The 15,932-nt window shown below is 38.6% G+C and overlaps 1 protein-coding gene and 1 pseudogene across 1 annotated transcript in view; both read left to right on the top strand.

Annotated features, from left to right (window-relative positions):
• Nucleotides 1-15,932, top strand: part of CRPPA (CDP-L-ribitol pyrophosphorylase A) — a 310,974-nt gene that overhangs the window by 81,145 nt on the left and 213,897 nt on the right. The window lies entirely within an intron of this gene.
• Nucleotides 505-7,227, top strand: LOC110579853 (annotated as a pseudogene).

Genomic DNA, 15,932 nt, shown 5'->3' with positions numbered 1-15,932 from the left:
GGGGAAACATGCAAGGTTTCTTAAAGCTTAGATTTGCAACCGGGACACTGTCACTTCTGCCTCCTATTGGATAATGCAAATCATATGGCCAAACTTGCAGTGAATTCATTTTCTCCATTCTCAGGCTTTGGCCATCATGGACCTGTTTTCTGTCTCTATAGTTCTTTGCCTTCTAGAATGTTATACAAATGGAATCATAGATGTATAGCCTTTTGTGTCTGGCTTATTACAATAAAGCATAATTTTGAGAGTCATGCTGTTGTACAGAGCAGTCTTTTTATTGATGAAGAGCTTTTGGGGGGTTAGGTTAGTATTCACCTTAGTGGCCTACTGTTGAGGAAGCTAATTCCCACTCTAAGTTATGACTTGTATCATGATAGAGATCTGAAAGAACAGTTCATAAAAAAAGAAGCTGCAGAGTTTCATAGATAATGTGTCAGTTAAGAGTTAGTGCTGAGGGAACTACACTGAAAAGTGAAAGACTTGTAAAGATGTTAAACCATCATGGGAAATGTGAGAAAACTAGAGACAAGGCTGGAGATGCTAAATTATTACAAGGAGTGGACCAGAAGGAGGCTACTGTACAAGTTGTGTAGAAGGTGGGTTAATTTTAAAACTGTACTTCCAGTCAGTAAAGGACTTCAGGTAATGTCTAATTTAAGTTTAAAGCAGATTGTTAAAGTTTTAACTGCTTGCACTGAACTCCGGTTCTGCAACTTACACAATGAGTCAATTAAAAGAAAATAATCTCTTGACATGATAGATGGTTCTCTTCAGTTATCCCAGCTTATAAACATACCTTTGATATGCGTGGGACCTCCTTGTGTTAAAATTGCCTGTGTGATTTTCCGCAGCCTTTCTGCTCCTTCTCAGTGCCTATAGTATTTAATGCCTGGTAAATTTTCCTTAAGTATTTGCTTAGTAAGTGTATAGATGTTCTTCAACTTTTCTGATCATTCCTTTTCATGTTTTTCCCTGTGAAAGTTTCGTATATGTATTTACAACTTCTTAGGAGGATTTTTACTAGATACCCTACAGCTAACTTACATCTAACTGATGCCATTAGCTTAACCAATAGACCTACTCTTTTTTCCACATCTTTCAGCTTGGGTAACAATGTCACCAATCCTGTAGCTACTGGAGTAACTTGTTGCTTTGGATTCTCCCTTCTCTCTGTTTCCTGGACTTATTTCAGATAATGATGATCTTTTTGCATTCTGGAAGTGGCCTTGTAACAGTTTTCTTTGCATAAATTTAAAGCTGTCTTGTGTCTGGGGTTGGATAGTGATGAAGGGTTTCCATTTTTCCCTTAGTTTATAATGGGATTAGATAATGCATGTGTAATTTGTCCAGTTCATGTGTTTCTGGGCAGTATTCTAATCTTAATTTTATCGCTAACCTTTGATCAGTGTACTTTTCCAAAGATGGTCCATAAGAGAGAGGAATAGAATATCCCAGTGAAAGTTTTTAATAGTGCTTGACAATATTTGATTGTGAATGTCAACAGAGTGACTAAAAATACGGTTTTAGAGTTCCTGGTGAAATTCATTTTCCCATGTTAACTTTTCTCCCAATTTATCTGAACGCCAAAACGGAAATAACATCTTCTAGGTAGTGGTCAACTGATACATATGGATGGTATTTGTCTCTAAGTTCACAATGAATTTCCTTTGGGTAAGGTTGGCAAAAATGTAATAAACTGGACAGTTTTATTTTTTAGTTGATAGGTACTTGAAAACCTCTTAGGAGTATAACTATGTAAACTCATTTAAAAACTTGCACACAAAGAAATCCTGTCCTTAGCCAGGTCGTTTGTGCTTTGTTTCCTGAAGCATGAGAGTTGTTTCTGTATTAGCAGCCTCATATGGGCTTAGTCTGAAATTGCTTATTTATTCATAAAATGATCTGATAAATTGTAAGAACCAAGCTTCTTGGATAACTGTCTCTCATGCAATTCTAGAATGCATTGCATAATTCAAACAATGTAAATGTATGCAAGATGCTTAAAGTTTGATTTTCAGATGATAAATGGAATGCAGGTGTTCATTGTTTACCTAATTGTAAGATAGGCTATTTTGTTTCTACTTGAAACATTCTGAGCATGGATCTGTAACTGCAGAGTGAGAATCCTGTGCAAGCATGCCTTTGATTTAGTTTTTCTCTAATGTATATATTGTTCTTTGTTGGGCAAACTTCCCAGGCTCTCTTGCAAAAATAATACTGTGAATGATGTTAAAGCTGGATGGATAGATAGGTAATTGGATTATTTGTAGCTATGGACCATGACACAATTACCATAAAACAATGGATCCAAACTTCGATGCGTGTTATAGAAGTTCAAACTTGTGGAATCCTTTCCCAGAAAATAACCACATTATACACAGGATATTTTATTCAGAGGTTTTTCAGTCCCTCTGAGGCCTGTTCATTTATCTCATGTTAACAACTTTGCTACATTCTCATATACTGTTTATGGGAATATAAATTGAAACCACCTTTATGGAAAACAATTTGAAATTAAAATGCACATACTTCAGCTTCTGGGTAAAGATAACTGACTGAACACTTAGATAATTTTGATCATTCCTGAAACCTAATTTAAAGCTACTAGAAAGCCAGGGTGCCTGGTGGCTCAGCCATTTAAGTGTCTGCCTTCGGCTCAGGTCATGATCTCAGGGTCCTGGGATGGAGCCCAGTGTCAGGCTCCCTGCTCTGCTTCTCCCTCTCCCTCTGCCCACGCCTCCTCCCCCCCTCCCCCCCGCTCACATTCACTCACTCTCTCACAAAATCTTTGAAATAAAAAAACAGAAAGTGATTAAAAACATAGACCCACAGAATAAGGAGAATAAGAGGGGACAATGGTAAACCATTAGCTAGAAAGTAGGTGAATAACTGGCACATTAGATCTGAGAAAGCTCAATTAGAAGAGTGGTAGGGAAAGCTAGGAATTGGAATTATCTACAGTAGAGTTCCCCAAAAGTTGAGGGTCTGGTAGCACCTTTAGAACTGAGTGAAGGGGGGGATATGGAGGGTTCACTGAAAACTAAGAAGCAGTCTGGGGGTGAAGTATTCCCTGTGTCTGGGGAAAATTTTGGGTACAGTTGATGGAATGAGTGCCTTGCCTAAAATAGTGACCCACAGACCTTGTGCTTACTATTGGCTGAATGGGGAAGGCCATGGCCTCTTATCCCACTCAGCAGCTGGTATCTTGGTGGCTTTGCCTTTCCCTCTTGGCTGAAAACCGGAAGAGTTTTGTTTGGAGAATCTGTCCAGTCTAAAAATAAAGACCTAAAACACTAACTTCAGAGGTTCCCCTGTAAGCATCTTAACCCGGTCACACTACAGTAAAGCTTACTGTTCACAAACTCCAACTCTGCCCTCATTGGTTAATATCTCTTGAATCTTCCCCTCTTAAATAAGGGCTGACAAGTATTACTGGACCATCTAAAGAATGTACTTACTGTGGAAGATAGAGACTGAAACAGGAAAGAGTAACATGGAGGATGCAGCAAATAGGCTGGGAAAGAAAGGTTTTAAAAGTTAAAGTCATTACAAAGATCAAGTTATTCCAAACAGGAAACAAGTTCACAATGCTTTAAAAAAATAAACATTTAGAGAATAAAAGATCCGGGATAAAAAGCAAATCTGAGAAACTCTTTCCCAAAGGACAGGAGGAGGAAATACAGGAAAGGAGAGAAAATTAGAAGTGCAATCAAAGAGAACCAATAACAAATCAATAACAAAATTTGTCAAAAAAGAGAAAATAAAGGGGAGGAAATGCCAAAGAAATGAGGCAGTAAAAAGCAATTTAAAAACTTAAAGTCTTAGGTACCCTTTCTCAGAAAGCTATTAGAGGATTGTTCCATAAAAATGAGGTAGTCATTCAAGAAAGATTACATGGGATACAGAAGAGAAGAGATAGATGACAGCAGAGAGATGTAGATTATCCCCACAATGATGGTATAGGGAGATTTTAGAATGATAACTGTGTGACTGGCAGAGGACAACCAGTCCATGTTGAGAAAGCTCAGAAGACTCCAAGGGTGATTACTTCAGCAATACAAAATTGGTGAAGTGACTTGTGTCTAAACATCTGGAGAGTAGAACTAAACAAATACCTAAGTGTTAGCTGTTGAATGAATCCTAAGTATATAGAAAACTGAACACTTAGTTTAGAAGGTAAGTTCTAATTCCAGGGAAGACAAAGGCTTGTGAAAGAAAGGAATTCTAATCTATGACTTAGCTGGGAGGAATGTTTACATAGTGATGTAAACACTCAGTACTGATTTAACCAAAATTATGACATTGAAGGGATGGGGAATAGTAAGTATTAGTGTGTGTTGTGGTGAGGTTGGGAGGAAAGGGGACAAAATTAATTCTTCAATAGATAGCCAATTCAGAAGATAAAGAGGCAGTATCATGAGTATGTTCAGAGATACGTTGTGATAAGTAGGTTAGTTGACCCCAGTTTTTCGGTCCTCTGACACTATTCTACTCACGTGCCCTTGCCATGGCCTCTTGGTGAGTGAAGTATATTTCCCTGGTTGGTCATTCTGGATTGGGCCTCCTACTTGCTTTGGGATTTTTAGCAGACATGATTAGGCAGAGGCTTAAATGTGACTTGCTGTTGGGCTGTGGTTCCAGTATTGCCATTAAGAAGGCATAAACTGGTTGGTTGCAGCCCCTCCAGTTTGTCTTGCAGAGGGTGACCAGTAGGTCAGAGCTGCTACAGCCAAGTCCCAACACTGCAGCTAGAAGCACAATTGTCTCAGCCAACCCGCAGCTTTGGTGAGTGAGATGGAAGCTTATGACTATATGCCACCAAGATCTTATATTTGTTCTCCTGCAATTGTTGACTGTTACACATGGAAACGAATAATAAATTAATCACTTGAAAGAAGGAGAAATAATTGCATCTGGGGAAGACAAATTACAGTGAAGGGGGTGAGGTAAACTATTTTGTAACAAATCCTATGGGGATATTTGGTTCTTCAAACTATGTACGCTTAAAACTGATAAAAATATGAATTGAAAATTAAGGGAATAAAACAACAGGATTGATTGGTAGTTGGAGTTCATAAAGGAGATCTAGTAGATAGGTAATAGATGGAGGCTGCTAGGATGCTAATAATAAATTTTTAATGCCTTTGATTGTAGTTTCTTGATTTTTTTTTTTAAGGGCAGTCTAAGAAAATGGAGGTTTTCCTACCAAGATCAAGTGGTAGTTTTATAGTGTTGGGTGCCTCAATGAGTTAAAAGGGCAAGTTTAATGTGAGAAGAGAGTAAGAGAAATGATAGATTGGAGGTCCTGGCCAGATACTTGAGTTGTGGAAATTAAAAATGTCAGAGGAGCCACAGATAGAGGTTAACTCAAGTTGACAGGTGGCTGCCAAAGGGGAGGATAGGTATGGGGGACTGGCAGAATGGGTGAAGGGGAATGGAAGGCACATGCTCCTAGCTACAGAATGTGTAAGTCACTAGGATGAAAGGTGACAGCTTAGGGAATATAGTCAGTGGTATTGTAGTAGTGTCCTATGGTGACAGATGGGAGCTACACTTGTGATGAGCAGAGCATCATCTATAGACTTGTTGAATCACTGTTGTGTACCCGAAAGTAATGGAACATTTTGTGTCTGCTGTACTTGAATTAAAAAAGAAAAAACAAAAACGATCAAAATAACGGTTAAGTAAGGGAAAAGAAAAAAAAAAGAAAAGCAGCTTTGCAGTGTTGGATCGGTAGGGGGAGCGGAGAGCAGACTTCAGGTTAGTTACCGTCGCACCCCGGCAGGAGCCGCGGCCACCCAGCAGCTGGCCCGGTCACCGTCACTGCGACCCTGGGCAGCGAGGCCGGGACCCACCAGCCGCCGCCGCCACCGCCCCTGATCGGCGCTGCGCACATGAAGACTGGGAGGATCGACAGCGGCGCCTGGCGCCAGGGACAACAAAGTAATCCCAACGAAGGTTTGGGGAACAGTAAAATGGTTCAGTGTAAGAAACGGATATGGTTTCATCAGGAGTGACACCAGTGAAGAGGTGTTTGTACACCAGACTGCCATAAAGAAGAACCCGGGAAGTCCCTTCGCAGTGTAGGAGATGGAGAGACGGAGTTTGATGATGATCAAGGAGAAAGGGGTGCAGAGGCGGCCAATGGGACAGGCTGTGTTGGAGCTTCAGTGCAAGGCAGTAAATATGCAGCAGACCGGAACCATTATAGACTCTATGCACGTGGCAGTGGTTGTCTACACAGTTACCAGCAGAATTACCAGAAGAGTGAAAGCCGCGGGGAGAACGAGGGATAGGAGAGTGCTCCCAAAGGCGGGGGGGTGGAGGAGGCGGGGGCCCCCCACAGGTCAGGCTGTACCAGCGGTTCCCACCTTCCTACAGGCAGAGACCCTCTGGGCGCCCAGCCCCCTGTATTCCGGCCCTGCTGTGCAGGGAGAAGTGGTGGAAGGTGCAGACAACCAGGGTGCAGGAGAACAAGATTGACCAGTGCCACAGAATGTGTGTCGAGGTTATGGACCACGATTCTGCAGGGGGCCTTCTTGCCAAGCACAGCCTAGAGAGGACAGCAATGAAGAACATAAGGCAAATGGAGGAGATGAGACCCACCGTCAGTAGCCACCTCAGCCTCCGTACTGCCCTAACTTCAATTACTGATGCCGAGGCCCAGAAAACCCTAAACCACAAGATGGCAAAGAGACAATCTTTTAGAAATGAACAAAAGATTGGAGCTGAAGACCTAAGTCCTTGCTGTTTGCCCATTGACCAGATAAATGGAACTGTCTGCGTTATCTATGCAGCATGGGGTTTTTATCATTTTTACCTAAAGACATCTCTTTTTGGTAATGACAAATGTTTTTCTCAAAAATGCCTTGTTTTTCTCAATACCTCTTTAAAGGTTTTTAAGTAGTTTCATATCTGATCAAGTTAAGATTTTTAAGAACCTCATTTTTAATTTGTAATAAAAGATTATAGCTTTTTTTTTTTTAAAGTCAAACGGCAAGCACCTGTTAATAAAGGTCTTCAGTAATTGTCAAAAAACCCAAGTTTCTAGGATTGATTACACTGAGTAGTTGTTCAGGTGAAGATAAAAGGTCAAAGAAGCTTCTAGAGGATTTGAAAGTTTTTGTGTATAAACTTGGAATTCAGCCAGTGTAATGTCATTAACTGGAATAAAAAGGAAGACTGATTGGTGTGCCTAAAACTGCAGAGCCCATGAGGTTGTGAGAGATGATAGTACTATGAAGATTAGAAGATTTTGCCAGATGGCATAAATTCTGGAAGGATAGGACTTTTTCCTGGAAGAACAGTGGGGATCTGGAATGTTAACCCTGACTTCAAGCCCTGTTACTAAGTGGTGGTTGGGAAAGGTAATAGATTCCACTTGCGAATGTTGTCAAGCAATTGGTATACCTTCCGATCTAGGAGGTGAAGAACCTGTTATGTAATGTGTATTGCAGCATAACAGAATGTTATAGTAGAAAGGGTAGGGAAGGAGGTTAACTTTGGGGTGAAGATCCATGAGGAAGGACTAAAAAGTGTGGGAGGTTTAGTACTTTGGTATTAGTCATAAAACTTTATTACTACACGCAGTAAAAAAACAGTAAAGAAATATATACATAACAAAAACCTTCAACTATGTGTAATTTACAGAGTACCTTAAAATGGGTAGAGACTATCCATTACTCTAATGGTCACAATTGATAATTCATAATAGTTATACACACTTTTCTTATTTTCTCTTTATTCTTACTATTACAATCCTAATTTTTCTCAGTTTTCTTTTTTTTTTTAAATTTTATTTATTTATTTGAGAGAGAGAGAGAGAAACAGCTTGAGAGGGTCAGAGGGAGAAGCAGGCTCCCCACTGAGCAGGGAGCCCGATGCGGGACTCAATCCCGGGACTCCAGGATCATGACCTGAGCTGAAGGCAGTCACTTAACCGACTGAGCCACCCAGGCGCCCTTTTCTCAGTTTTCTTGATGAAAACTGGATGTAAGGGAAAGCAGAAGGGAAAGATTAGTACACATGGTCAGAGCTACTCCAATATTGGTACAAAGGAGATAGAACTTTACATAAACATTAGATGTTATCAAAAAGCTTCTGGCTACTTACTAAATCCTAATTTGTATAGTTAACTATCTAAATTCATAACCAATATCCAGACTTTATCAAGGAATAGCCATAAACTAGACACTGAACCAGACACCTCATGGTCTGTTCCTTTTAATAATTCTCATTCTCCATTTCTCAAAATGGAACAAACTGAGGAACAGACTACTTAAATATCTTCTCCGCAACTTGCATGTGGAAAGATCACAGAAGGGATCCAACTGACTCGATTTGACTTCAGTGTTTATGCTCTTAAACCGTTGGTAAAGGACCTCAAATTCATGAGAATATACATATACTTGCATCAATTCAGCAAACCCATTTAAGGACTTGTTATAAATTTTAATATACAGCTTGCAAATTTCAAATTTTTAAAACAAATTAAAAATACATTTACTATGATGACAGAGTTCATATTTTGTAATACAGTGATAACAGTTTATGTGTATTTTCAACTTTGATGTTCAGATTTTTAAATTAAAATTTTAAATAAATTTTCTGCAACATAATTATCACTAGAATATCAGATTGATTTGTTGAAAGTATTAAATACATGTGTTTTGAAACAAAATCCTGAACTTGGAAGCATTCATTTCTTGGGAATTCTGGTGTTGCATATAACATTACATTATATAAATGTTATATGAATTTTTTTCAGTGGGATACACAAGGACAGTGTACATGTACCAAGGGTAAAAAGAGAACCTGCGTGTCAACTCTGTCCCTTTTTCTTCCTTCTTAGAGGCAATTTTTCCTGGGACCTTCCAAAGAGATTCTGTTCATTCTTAAACTATGTGCATTTCTTTACATTTGTAGGTACCCCTCCTGAGGAGACCCAGTGCCTTCTTTTACTTGGTTTCTCATTGTGCCGTGTGCATAGCAATCATCTTGAGACTCGACTTGACTACCGTGTTAGGATATCCTGCTTTCTATATCCTAGGTCTTTAGTTGACCCATTATGCCCCCCAGTTTTGTGGAGCATCATGTCCTGAGAAAGAGTGCATGGGGGAACTTCAGCTTTCTTATGCCTGTGAAGAACTTAGAAACTGTCACTCCTTTCTAAGAACAACTAAAAAGTTGAGCAAACTGAAAAAATCAGCAACTCTTTTTAGATCCATCAGAAGTTAGGCCATAGGGCAAACTGCTGTCCTCACAGACACAAGTAAAAATAAAATACTTTGAACTAAACACAAATGAAGACACTTACTTTGAAATACAGCAGAAGCAGTCCTTAAAGGGAAATGCATAGTGTTGAATGTACATAGTAGGAATGAAACAGCATCTAACTGATAATCTAAAATTCCATGTTTGGGAATCAGAAAACGTAAATAAATTCCAAAGTAAGCAGAGAAACATGGTAAAAACTGGAGCAGAAATGAATGAAATGGAAAACTAAGACAAAAGTCAAACCCAAATGCTGGTTTTTTGAAAAGATTAATGGAGTAACTATACCACACAAAGAAGAGAATACTCAAATTACTAACCCAGACAGGGAATAGGGAACATCTTTATAGAACCGATAGAAATTAAAAGGATAAAAGGAATAAGATGAACAACTCTGTCCTCAAAGTTGATAACCTAGATGAAATGGAATGATTACGTGAGAGAGACAATCTGCCACAACTCACATGAGAATAGACAAACTGAGTAGGCTTATGTCTATTAAAGAAATAAAATCGGGGCACCTGGGTGGCTCAGTCAGTTAAGTGTCTGCCTTCGGCTCAGGTCATGATCCCAGGGTCCTGGGATTGAGCCCCACGTCAGGCTCCCTGCTCATCAGGAGCCTGCTTCTCCCTCTCCTCCCTGCTTGTGCTCTATCTATATCTGTCACTCTCAAATAAAATCTTTAAAAAATAAGTAGAATCAATGATTTTCTAAAATAGCCTGAAGTCCAGATGCATTCGTTTGTAAAATCGAACAGATGTTTAAAGAAGAAATTATTGAAGTTCTCTATATTTGCCCATAGAAGACAGAAGCAGAGGGAGGGATGGCTAACTCATTCTGATGCTAGCCTAATAGGCAAAGCAGACAAAGATGGATAAGAAAACAACAGACCACTGTCATGAACATAAATGAAAAAATCAACAAATATTAGCAAGTAGAATCTAATAATGTATGTAAAGAATTAAAGACTTTAGCCAAGTGGGATTTATCCCAGGTATTCAAGGCTAGTTCATCTTTAAAATATCAACTACAGTACATCACATCCACAGGCTGAAGAAGAAAAAAAATATCTCAATACATGCAAGGAAAGTATTTGGCAAAATCCAGCAGCTATTCATGGTAAAATCTTAGCAAACTAGAATAGAGGGAGTACTTCCTCAATTTGATGAAGATTAGGCACAAAAAATCTACAGCTAACATCATACTTTTTTCTTTTTTAAATAGTATTTTAGAGTGTGAACACAAGTGGGGTGAGAGGCAGAGGGAGATAAGCAGACTTCCTACTAAGTGTGGAGCCCAGTGTGGGTCTCCATCCCAGGACCCCGACATCATGAGCTTAGCTGAAATCAAGAGTCAGACACTCAACAGACTGAGCCACCCAGGCGTCCCTGCTAACATCATAGTTAATGATAAACTGAAAGCTTTCTCACTAAGATCAGCAACAAGGCAAAAATGTACTCTCACCATTCCTTTTTAACACTGTACTGGAATTCTTAGTTAAGAAAAGGAAGTAAGTACTCTGGGAGAGGCAAAATAAAACTCTCTTTGCAGATGACATAATTGTCTCTGAAGAAGATCTAGAAGAATTAAACTAGAAGTAAGTGTAGAGAAGTTGCATAATTGAAGGTTAATAAACAACAGTCTACCGTTTTCTTATATAATAGCAATGAGCAGGTGGAACTTGAAATTAAACTCATCTTTTACATTTAGTGCCCCCAAAATAAAATACTTACAAATCTGCCCAACTATCTATTAGATCCATAGAAGGAAAACTACAAAACTCTAAGCAAAACTGAAGAATTGAAAAATTGAGATCTATTTTGTGTTTATGAATAGGTAGACTTAATATTACCAAGATGTCAGTTCTTCCAATGTGGTCTATAAAATCAAAGCAATCCCAATGAAAAACCCAGCAAGTTTTTTGTAGGTGTAAACTGATTTTAGAGTTTATATATTGGAAAAGATGCAGATCAGCCAATGCAATATTGAAGAAGGATAAAGTTGGAGGACTGACACTATTCAACTTCACAACTTACTGTAAAGCTACAGTAATCAAGACTGTCTAGTAGGTGGAAAAATAGACAAATCAATCAGTGGAATAGAGTATAGAACCCAGAAATAGACTGTGTAAATGACAGATTTTTGTCAAAAGAGCAAAGGAAATACAATGGAACAAAGATCGTCTTTTCAATAAATAACAGTTGCAACAAGTAAACATTCACATGAAGAAAATGAATCCGGACACAATTTACACCCTTCACAAAAACTCAGAAGGGATCATAGACTTTAATGTAAAGCAAAAAACCACAAGACTCCTAGGAGAGAGGAGAAAAGTTAGTTGACCTTGGGTATGGTTATACTTTTTAGATAAAACACCAAAGGTGTGATCTACAAAAGAATTGATAAGCTGGACTTCATTAAAATTAAAAACTTGGGCTCTGCCAAGGTCACCCTAAAAAAATGACAAGACAAGGTAAAAGGTGGGAGAATATACCTGTAAAAGACACATGTGATAAAGGACTCTTATCCAAAACATACAAAAACTATTAAAACTCAACAATAAGAAAAAAAAAAAAACCTCTGTAAAAGGGTAAAAAACCTCAATAGGTAGCTCAACAAAGAAGATATACGCATGGCAAATAAGCATAAAAAGATGTTCTGCACCCCATGTCATTAGGTAAATGCAAATTAAAGCAATGAGCTATCACAACTCATTTATTCAAATGGCCAAAATTTAGAATGCCAACACCTAATGCTTGTGAGGATATGGAGTAACAGGAATTCTCATTCATTGCTAGTGATAGTGCAAGACAGCATGTTCCCTTGGGAAGACCATTTGACAGTTTTCTTATAAAACTAAACATATTCCTATCATATGATCCAGTAATTGTACTTCTTTGTATTTACTCAAATGAATTGAAATCTTATGTTTACATAAAAACCTACATGTGAGTGGTTATACCAACTTTTTTCATAATTGCCAAAACTTGGGAGCAACCAAGGTATTCCTTGGTAGGTGAATGCATATGTAAATTGGTACATCCAGCAAATGGAATATTATCCAGGGCAAAAAAAATGATCTACGAAGACATGAAAGACATAGAGGAAACTGAAATGCATGTTGTTATGTGGGAAAAAAGTCAGTCTAAACGGGCTACATACTGTAAGAGTACAAGTACATGATTTCTGAGAAAGGCAAAACTATGGAAGCAGGAAAAACTTCGATGGTTGGAGGCAAGGAGTAGAATGAATAGGAGTTGTAGAGAATTTTTAATGCAGTGAAAGTACTATTTAGGATACCAAAACAATAAATATACACTCTTATACATTTGTGCCAATACTTATAAAATGTAAAAACACTGAGGGAATCCTAGTGTAAACTCTGGACTTGGGGTGATAATGATGTGTTGGTGTAGGCTCATCGATTTTAACAAATGTACCACTCTGGTGTAGAATTTTGGTAGTCGGGGGAGCTGTGAGTAGATGGGGATAGAGGACATGTGGAAAATACCTGTACTTTCTGTTCAACTTTGCTAGGAACCTAAAATTGCTCTAAAAAGACAAAGCCTATGAAACTTGGAATGAAAAAGACTGCATGGGAACTAAAATTCTGTTGAGACCTTCAGTGTTTGTAGAAATCCATATTCTATCCTCCTGTCATAAATAAGTTTTCTTGAAGTACAGTTTTATATTGACAATCATTATCCTCAAAATTATGGAGAAACTGTTCCTTTGTTTTTCTAATTTTCATTGTTGCTATTAGGTCTCAACCAATTTGGGTTCCTGCTATTTAAGAGACCTTTTGCTGTTGCTGTTAATTGGGTTTGGTGTATTTCATTCATTAGCTTCTACATGCTGTGAGGCTTTTTAATTTGGAAACTCATGTTCTTCACTATTGTAATTTTGTTTTTAAATACTTGTCTCTTTCTCCAACTCTTTTTGTTCTTTCCTTCTGGTTTTTCTTTTTTCTTTTTCCCCCCTTTTTTTTTTTTTTTTTAACATATTGGACTTTGTGGACACTTTTTTTTTTCCCCTGTATTTTCTCCCCTTTTAAATAACCTATTTTATGAGTATAAGCACTTTCTCACTTATCATACTGAAGTCTGTTTTTTTTTTAATTTATTTTATTTTATTTTTTTTTATTCTTATGTTAATCCCCATACATTACATCATTAGTTTTAGATGAAGTGTTCCATGATTCATTGTTTGTGCATAACACCCAGTGCTCCATGCAGAACGTGCCCTCCTCAGTACCCACCACCAGGCTAACCCATCCTCCCACCCCCCTCCCCTCTAGAACCCTGTTTGTTTTTCAGAGTCCATCGTCTCTCATGGTTCGTCTACCCCTCCGATTTCCCCCGCTTCATTCTTCCCCTCCCGCTACCTTCTTCTTTTTTTTTTTTTCTTAACATATATTGCATTATTTGTTTCAGAGGTACAGATCTGAGATTCAACAGTCTTGCAAAATTCACAGCGCTTACCAGAGCACATACCCTCCCCAGTGTCTATCACCCAGTCACCCCATCCTTCCCACCCCACCCCCCACTCCAGCAACCCTCAGTTTGTTTCCTGAGATTAAGAATTCCTCATATCAGTGAGATCATATGATACATGTCTTTCTCTGACTTATTTCACTCAATATAATACCCTCCAGTTCTATCCACGTCGTTGCAAATGGCAAGATCTCATTCCTTTTGATGGCTGCATAATATTCCATTGTATATATATACCACATCTTCTTTATCCATTCATCTGTTGATGGACATCTTGGCTCTTTCCACAGTTTGGCTATTGTGGACATTGCTGCTATAAACATCGGGGTTCACGTACCCCTTCGGATCCCTACTTTTGTATCTTTGGGGTAAATACCCAGTAGTGCAATTGCTGGATCATAGGGTAGCTCTATTTTCAACTTTTTGAGGAACCTCCATACAGTTTTCCAGAGTGGCTGCACCAGCTTGCATTCCCACCAACAGTGTAGGAGGGTTCCCCTTTCTCCGCATCCCCGCCAACATCTGTCATTTCCTGACTTGTTAATTTTAGCCATTCTGACAGGTGTGAGGTGGTATCTCATTGAGGTTTTGATTTGGATTTCCCTGATGCCGAGCGATATTGAGCACTTTTTCATGTGTCTGTTGGCACATGATGTCTTCTTTGGAAAAATGTCTGTTCATGTCTTCTGCCCATTTCTTGATTGGATTCTTTGTTCTTTGGGTGTTGAGTTTGATGAGTTCTTTATAGATTTTGGATACTAGCCCTTTATCTGATATGTCATTTGCAAATATCTTCTCCCATTCTGTTGGTTGTCTTTTGGTTTTGTTGACTGTTTCCTTTGCTTTGCAAAAGCTTTTTATCTTGATGAAGTCCCAATAGTTCATTTTTGCCCTTGCCTCCCTTGCCTTTGGCGATGTTTCTAGGAAGAAGTTGCTTCGGCTGAGGTCAAAGAGGTTGCTGCCTGTGTTCTCCTTTAGGATTTCGATGGACTCCTGTCTCACATTGAGGTCTTTCAACCATTTGGAGTCTATTTTTGTGTGTGGTGTAAGGAAATGGTCCAGTTTCATTCTTCTGCATGTGGCTATCCAATTTTCCCAACACCATTTGTTGAAGAGACTGTCTTTGTTCCATTGGACATTCTTTCCTGCTTTGTCAAAGATGAGTTGACCATAGAGTTGAGGGTCCATTTCTGGGCTCTCTATTCTGTCCCATTGATCTATGTGTCTGTTTTTGTGCCAGTACCATGCTGTATTGATGATGACAGCTTTGTAATAGAGCTGGAAGTCTGGAATTGTGATGCCGCCGGCTTTGCTTTTCTTTTTCAACATTCCTCTGGCTATGCGGGGTCTTTTCTGGTTCCATACAAATTTTAGGATTATTTGTTCCATTTCTTTGAAAAAAGTGGATGGTATTTTGATGGGGATTGCATTGAATGTGTAGATTGCTCTAGGTAGCATTGACATCTTCACAATATTTGTTCTTCCAATCCATGAGCATGGAATGTTTTTCCATTTCTTTGTGTCTTCCTCAATTTCTTTCATGAGTATTTTATAGTTTTCTGAGTACAGATCCTTTGTCTCTTTGGTTAGATTTATTCCTAGGTATCTTATGGTTTTGGGTGCAATTGTAAATGGGATCGACTCCTTAATTTCTCTTTCTTCTGTCTTGTTGTTGGTGTATAGGAATGCCACTGACTTCTGTGCATTGATTTTATATCCTGCCACTTTACTGAATTCCTGTATGAGTTCTAGCAGTTTTGGGGTGGAGTCTTTTGGGTTTTCCACATAAAGTATCATATCATCTGCAAAGAGTGAGAGTTTGACTTCTTCCTTGCCAATTTGGATGCCTTTGATTTCTTTTTGTTGTCTGATTGCTGTGGCTAGGACTTCCAATACTATGTTGAATAGCAGTGGTGATAGTGGACATCCCTGCCGCGTTCCTGACCTTAGGGGGAAAGCTCTCAGTTTTTCCCCATTGAGAATGATATTCGCTGTAGGTTTTTCATAGATGGCTTTTATGATATTGAGGTATGTACCCTCTATGCCTATACTCTGAAGAGTTTTGATCAAGAAAGGATGCTGTACTTTGTCAAAAGCTTTTTCTGCATCTATTGAGAGGATCATATGATTCTTGTTCTTTCTTTTGTTAATGTATTGTATCAC

This window comes from Neomonachus schauinslandi, chromosome 12, assembly GCF_002201575.2.
Source record: "Neomonachus schauinslandi chromosome 12, ASM220157v2, whole genome shotgun sequence".
In the NCBI taxonomy this organism is placed as follows: Eukaryota; Metazoa; Chordata; class Mammalia; order Carnivora; family Phocidae; genus Neomonachus; species Neomonachus schauinslandi.
This window is presented reverse-complemented; position numbering and strand designations above follow the sequence as displayed.